At 45.1% G+C, this 6757-nt stretch overlaps 1 long non-coding RNA gene across 1 annotated transcript; it reads right to left on the bottom strand.

The window, feature by feature from the left end:
• Positions 1 to 719: 719 nt before the first annotated feature.
• LOC147416564 (uncharacterized) lies at positions 720 to 5453 on the bottom strand. The gene is made up of 2 exons (XR_015187499.1): positions 1753 to 5453; positions 720 to 1303 (listed from the first exon to the last, which is right to left on the bottom strand). It is a non-coding gene; the product is annotated as an uncharacterized LOC147416564 (long non-coding RNA).
• Between the last annotated feature and the right edge of the window lie 1304 nt (positions 5454 to 6757).

Below are 6757 nucleotides of genomic sequence, written 5' to 3'. Positions count from 1 at the left end.
AAATCGTTATACTTGTGCACATGAAGCTCCGACAAGCATGGACAAGATCAAAGCTTCAACAATGCATGCAACTTCTTTAAAAACAAGGAGAAGGGTCACATTGGCATTCTAGGGTAGAAGTGCCAATAAGCGGGCCCCATAAGAGAAACAGAGATGACAAGGACTGAGCAATAGGTGTAGAAGGCTTGACGTGCACTGCAATGATTGGCCGCTTTGCTGGTTCAAACCGGTTTCCCGCTTTTGACGCATGGCCAGCAACGCCTTTTGGATCCTTATTTTTTTTGACACAACAACGAGAAGATCTGCATTGCGAATCATCTCTACTGCATCGCAAGCTAAACCGCCTCATCTACAGATTGCTTTGCTTTGGAGCTTCTCATCCCACTTCTCAACGCTCAAAATTATCCACCACAATTCGTGATTAAAATTGATGCAAAAGTCCAATGTCTGCCCAACTCGCTTAATAAGGCTCGTCTTTAAGAAAGCCAATTATGGGCAAGGTAGGAATATTTTTATCCCATTATTGGCAAAGAGACTTCATCACAGTCCTTGGAAATGCATCTCAAGGTAACCTTTAAATCCTTGTGAACATGTTTAGAATCGTACAAAAAAGGCTCAGTTAAAGACTCAAAATATATGACGACCAAGAGACACATGGGAGGGTAAGTGATTTATAAACATTTACCTTCATTAACGTTCCAAAGCAAATAAAATGAAAATAGAAGAAAGCAAAATGTCTTTATTATATCCTCCATTTTATTTGATACATCCTCCGTTACCATATAACTTTAAAACAGCATGACAGTAATATGCTATGGAAGAAAAATCACTCTCATTAGATAACTCACTAACTAGAAGGTGCTAATTACAAGAAAATAACTTCATATTTCGCCAAGGATCTGAAAAGGAACAAAAGGAGTCTATCTGGCCATGTTAGAGGGATACCCGGGGCTCACGAGTCTGAGGTAGTTGAACGACTAACAGAGCTTTCATGACATATTTTACACTGAACATCTTACAGTTGCTGTACCATTACTGCCTAAACTGCCTCTTTAAGTGCAAAACATGCTTCTGTCTCTACATCACCATCAAATGCTCATTCTACAGCATCAGTGTATCGGCACGTGAGGCAATCAATGTTGTGACCATGCTCTTTTCTCATTTTGTGCTCCATGGGCCATGGCCACCCGCGTTGCACGTGACCATAATTGCATGTCGCAAAGTACATTGTAAGTCAAGCTTGACCTGCACCTGCTTCGTCCTCGGAAGTATCCCCATCTTTCACTTCCTGCACACCTTTCACCTGTTCAGCAGGTAAAATGAAGACGTTGGAGTCTCTTTATGACTTTGTAACATCAAACTCATCGTATTAAGTAAACACAAAGAATTCAGGGAAAGCCAATATGCAACTCATGGTGGTCATTGCAAAGACCATACAAGGATCAGCTCCGTTATTTTCGGGCATCCTCATTTATGCCATCACATACAGAAACACACACACACACGTCGACGCACAATCATTCATTAATAAAAAGATCTGCATACGGGCCCAAGAGACGTAAGGCAGACTCCACCATAATGAAGTCCAGCACCTCTCAAAGCATTTAATAGAATGAAAACATACAATAAAAAGTATACATGAGAAGAGTATAACCATCAACTAAAAGTGCATTGAGCAGACACAGAATTGTTTCAACATTCCGAAGAATACAAAGAAGAAACTCACACACTAGACATTGTACACAAGCATACCTCCGGTACATAATGCATGAGCATATTCTGTATCCCACTTTTAAGGGTGACAGAAGAGCTTGGACATCCACTGCATGCTCCTTGCATCCGCAACTTGACGATTCCACTTTCCCTGGTGACAAACCACTTGATAATTTTGAGTCTTTTTCCATGCAAAGCGCTCTCTCTCTCTCTCTCTCTCTCTCTCTCTCTCTCTCTCTCTCTCTCTCTCTCTCTCTCTCTCTCTCTCTCTCTCTCTCAGTTATCAGCAGATAGAAGTGGTCGTTTGTTGTTTAGGGTTGTCGGATCGTCTCAAGAAATACGGCCATGAATGCCACACTTGTAACACCTTACTTCGGATCGATATTGTGCCATCTCTTCAAAAGTTAGCCATCAGGTAGAAGTGTAAGAGGACGTGCTAGTTCGTTGTTGTGAGGTATCCTGACTGGAAGGTCGCAGACTTTAGATTCCTATCTTTGAGAGCATTGTGAGAATCTTGGACGCCTGAAAAGATGAAGAACTTAAGACTGTAGCACCACCAACCTTGAAAGGTTTGAGACCTCAATTCACCGGAGGTGCCGAATAACAATAGTAGAAAATGATGCTACCCATCAGATGAAAAAGAAAACAAGATGAGCAGGGGCTGGTGGTGGCAGTGGTGGAATGGAAGGGGGAGCTCCAAAAGGCAACAGACGTTGCATGTAATAGGCTTGAACACTCCAAGCGTGAGATCTACAGCAATACACATGAGAAAACTACAAACAACTGCACTAAACTTGAATAGAGAGAGGAGAGGAGTCGATTGCGAAGTGGCGGATTTCCGGCTCCAAGATGCACTGGCCCCAAAGACAGACGCCCCTTTCGGTATTTATTTCTTATTGATGCTTCACAAGGTACAATGTCCAAGGGTCCTCTCTCTACAGTGCTCCCCAGCTAATGTGCCAGAGAAGAGGCCCTGGCCCTGCTTATAAAGGTTTTACATGTGGCCTCTGGCCCAAAAGAATTGCCAGTGAAAAGCTCCCGTCTCCAAAAGCTTGCGCTCCAAAGGCTGTTCCACGTTTTGCAAAAACCCATACGTGTGCCACATCAATGCGTTTTGCAAGGAAAAATCCATACGGCAACCACATCAACCTTCTTACGCTTTGCTTTACTTTAGGGGTTTGAGCCATGTCACGTGCACACTTCACTTGCATTGCATGGACATGCTTCTACTACAGTCTTGCATGAGTCATTAGCTTAGGACTAGCCTGGCACCTTTGTGAGCCTCTAGCAAGACGTGCGTGCCCAGGCTGGTCATAGTTGCATACCCTCTCTTGCACAGTACAACATTTCAGTACGCAGGCATTTTACCGCGTGAACCACCCCTTACGACCTTATTATTTGATAAGTCAATTTCGGCCTATTATTTAAATGATCGTGGGCTGGCCCTTTTGACTGCTCGACCCAGCCAATTGCACCTTTGTATGCAGCCAGAGGCAGTGCTTGGAAGGTAGGAAGCAGGAGGAGAAGACAGCCAGCGTTTTCCCTCACAGTAGTCCTCAGTGCTTCAGCCCAGACAGCCAACGTTTTCAAACAGCATGACCAGCGTTTTCAGCCCATGAAGACCAGCATTTCTCAGCCAAGACAGCCAGCATTTCCAGTTTGAAGCGCTTGCAGATTTCAGCCCTAGCCTCGTCATTGGTTGCAGTTCCCAGCCATCGACATCGCTAGCAGTACTGGCATCCAACCATAGCATCGTCTTTGTCGTCGTCGTCGTCGTCGTCACAGTACCCCAGCACCTAGTACCCCTTGTGCCTTGGCTCGTTATAAGGATCCATAGGACCCATCAGAACCTCGTCGTCATCGTCGACATCGTTGTCGTCGACACAGAAGATCTCGCTGATCTCTAACAGATGCCTATATGCACTAAGTCCAAATCACATTCATTCTTCATTTAGCCATCACATCCAGATCTTACTTATCTCTGAGATGGATGTCTAGATGCACTAACTTCTAATCATTCATCAGACAAAATGTTGGAGACATTTCATCTTTCTCTACATGTCTCTAACAATACACACATGAAAGAGCACATGTTTTCAGTTCAATCAAGAAAAATTTCCAATTCAATGTACATCTATTCATAAAGTCATTCCAAAATAATAAATATATTGTCTGCCTGTCAGTGCCCTAAAATCCTAAAGAGAAATTAGTGATTTTATTCAATCTAGGCAATCTGTGACAAAGGAGTGGAGTGGCTCCCCTCTTGTGCAATCCACACTGCACCAGATTCAACCTGCTAATTCATTGGTAACTTTTGGCATAGACACTGCTAACAACCCAAAAGCTTCAAGGTAAATCTCTCTCTGAAGAAAATTTGTGAGATTCTCCTCCTCCATCCACTTTGCATCGAAGGCCAAAAAGTACCCTTGACCAAATTATCCGGTGGACCTGGCTTACCTTTCTGGTCTTTCCTTGTGCCCTTTGACCTGTTGGTAGCCCTGCTGGCCTCCCTGTCCTTGGCACCTCAATTTGGATCTGAGGAATTCTTTAATCTACCGGCCGATTCCCTTTTACTTTCTTTCTTCGTAACCTGGGATCTATGGGTAGCCTCGCTAGCCTTCCCTGTCCATGGCGCTCTTCAGTGTTGCAAAGGCCTCTAAAATCTCTTCAAGGGATGAGAATTTGGATATGAGGCAGAGACAAAGTTGGTCATCTCGATGAGCCCTACATATTGACACAAATAGATTTTGATTCCAATAGTTTTAAAAAATTAGGTGTTAACCTTCGTGGCTCACGGACACCCTATCGCCTACGACGGACGCCGTATTATTTATTTAGTAGAGTCAGGCACCGGGCTTGTCGGTCCAATAGGAAAAGGGTAGAGTGATCGCCGACAAGCAAGGGTTAGTTGGCTAAGCATGGGCGCCCAAATGTGAATGGGGCGAGCTCGTATAAAAGTCACCTAAACCTAAAATTGACCTATTCTCTCACTGTGCAATAGAAGAAGTGCTCTTGCCCTATCTCCATCCCCATCTCCATTGTGTGCTCACAGGTGTGTGTGTGTGTGTGTGTGTGCGCGCGCTTGAGGGAGAGAGGGAGAGAGTGTGTGTGTGATCGAGCATTGCGACGGCACCTGCAGCGGCGAGGCGGTTGAGCACAGTACGGCGGCGGCTCCCTCTTCTTCGCGGCGAAGAATCCTTCACGGCGACAAGCGCAGGGAGGTGAGTGACACACCCCTACTCTCTATGAGCTTGCTAGGCTAGTTGTGTGCTTGCAGCCTTCGTGGCTCGCACACGGTGCTCGGCAAGTCCCTAGCTCCGACACGTGCGACAGACGTGCACATTTTTGGCGCCGCTGCCGGGGAGTTGCCCTGCACTAAGCTCCGGGAAGCACTTTGTGCTGCCCCGTGGAGTCACTAAGCTTAAGTAGGAAGGAAGAACGAGAAGCCTGGTGACTGTGTGCGCAAATCTGGTGCAGATTTGCAAGAGTTTTGTGTTGTGGGTTAGTGTACGAAAGGTCTGTTTATTTGCACAGTCTATTACAGTTCTGCTATAGCTCACACAGTTCTGTTTGAGCTCACAGCAAGTTTGCACATTTCGATTTCTGCTTACAATTCGGTTCAGCACAGTCAATTCGGTTCGTTTTTGGTACATCTAGTTCAGTTTGTGTTCTGCACAGTCGGAACGGCTCAGATATGGTTTGCACGATCCTGTTATCCGCACTTAGTTCAGCTCAGTGCGCAACAGTTTCACGGCCCACAGATCTGCACGTTTTCGTCAACATTATCTTCAAAAAACAGAAAAAAAAAAGCAATTGTTAAAATCTCTTGTGAGGGGAATATTTATTTCCACACAAAAATTAGTTGTAAGTTTGTCCCAAAAAGATAGATCGGGATCGGGATCATTTGATGAGCTTGAGCTTGAGCTTGAGCTTGGTCTTATGATATAAGGTAAATGCTATTCACTATATATAGGCTAGTGCTCAAGTGAAAGGAGAAAGCATGTGGGGCAAAGCCTTCACCTTTCCCTCCACAAGTCACCCTTCAACTTTCTATTTTAAGCCATGTGCCCAAGTAGAAACTAGGAGAAATTGATTGTTTTAGGGACTTTGGGAGCTTCCGATAGTCAAATAGTGTTCTATAAAGTGCGCCTAGATCTCCTAAGCGATACGCTCGTTTCGAGCTATCACACGTCCCAATCCGTTTTTTGAATCTCAAAAAACATCAAAAACAAGAAAAAATCAAGTAGAAAACGGGGTGCAAAACACCCACAAAACAAAGCAAGTAACCTTTGAGGGTACTTGCCGACACTTGTAGGGCGCCCAAAGCACATGTATCTACGCTCTGGTTGTGTGCTAGAGTCCGAACAACTAGCTAGTGCTTCGATTTACGGGGATACTCACCATCCTTCCACGCTAGGGTCTAGGCCCTCGGCGGGGACCCAAGGTAGTGCGACCCAGGACCCAAAAATAGCTGCTAGCGACTCTTCCTCTGACTACGATATTATGGAGGAGTATCTTACACAGCCCCAGGGGAACAAATGAAATTGTACCTAGCTGGGCCCAACAACCTGAAACTAGGGTTTTTAGCCGTTTGATGGAAACTTTTAGTAGAGCTACGCGCTCTGAACCTACGGCTAGTGAAGTAAACGAAGGGGGTGGGGAAGTAGAATCACCATTTACATCTCCTGTAGACCCCACACTCCCTCAAAGTGTCCACGTGGACATTCTACCTACCTCATTTAATGAGGGCCCTACCGAGCTACCACCTTCCAAAGTCGCCTCTAAAGTAGCGGTGACTAAAAGTCAAAACACAGGAAGCAACATTGCATCCACCTCACGGCAACCCTCTAGTACACCAAGTTTGGACGGGGTATTTCTCAATGAAAATTGGGAATATGACCTACACACGGAGACTTTGACCGACCTATACATACCATGTGGGTTGGTTAGAAGTTGTACAATCCACATCTAGTGCTACTAGTCTAGAGGAACAACAACACATGATCTGCAATGTCATCCATAGGATTATCCAATCCGAGAGGCA

The sequence above is a fragment of the Adiantum capillus-veneris genome, unplaced genomic scaffold (genome assembly GCF_014529385.1).
Source record: "Adiantum capillus-veneris isolate H3 unplaced genomic scaffold, ASM1452938v2 Hic_scaffold_810, whole genome shotgun sequence".
In the NCBI taxonomy this organism is placed as follows: domain Eukaryota; kingdom Viridiplantae; phylum Streptophyta; class Polypodiopsida; order Polypodiales; family Pteridaceae; genus Adiantum; species Adiantum capillus-veneris.
The sequence above is the reverse complement of the archived record's forward strand: the minus strand, read 5'-3'. Positions and strand labels throughout refer to the sequence as shown.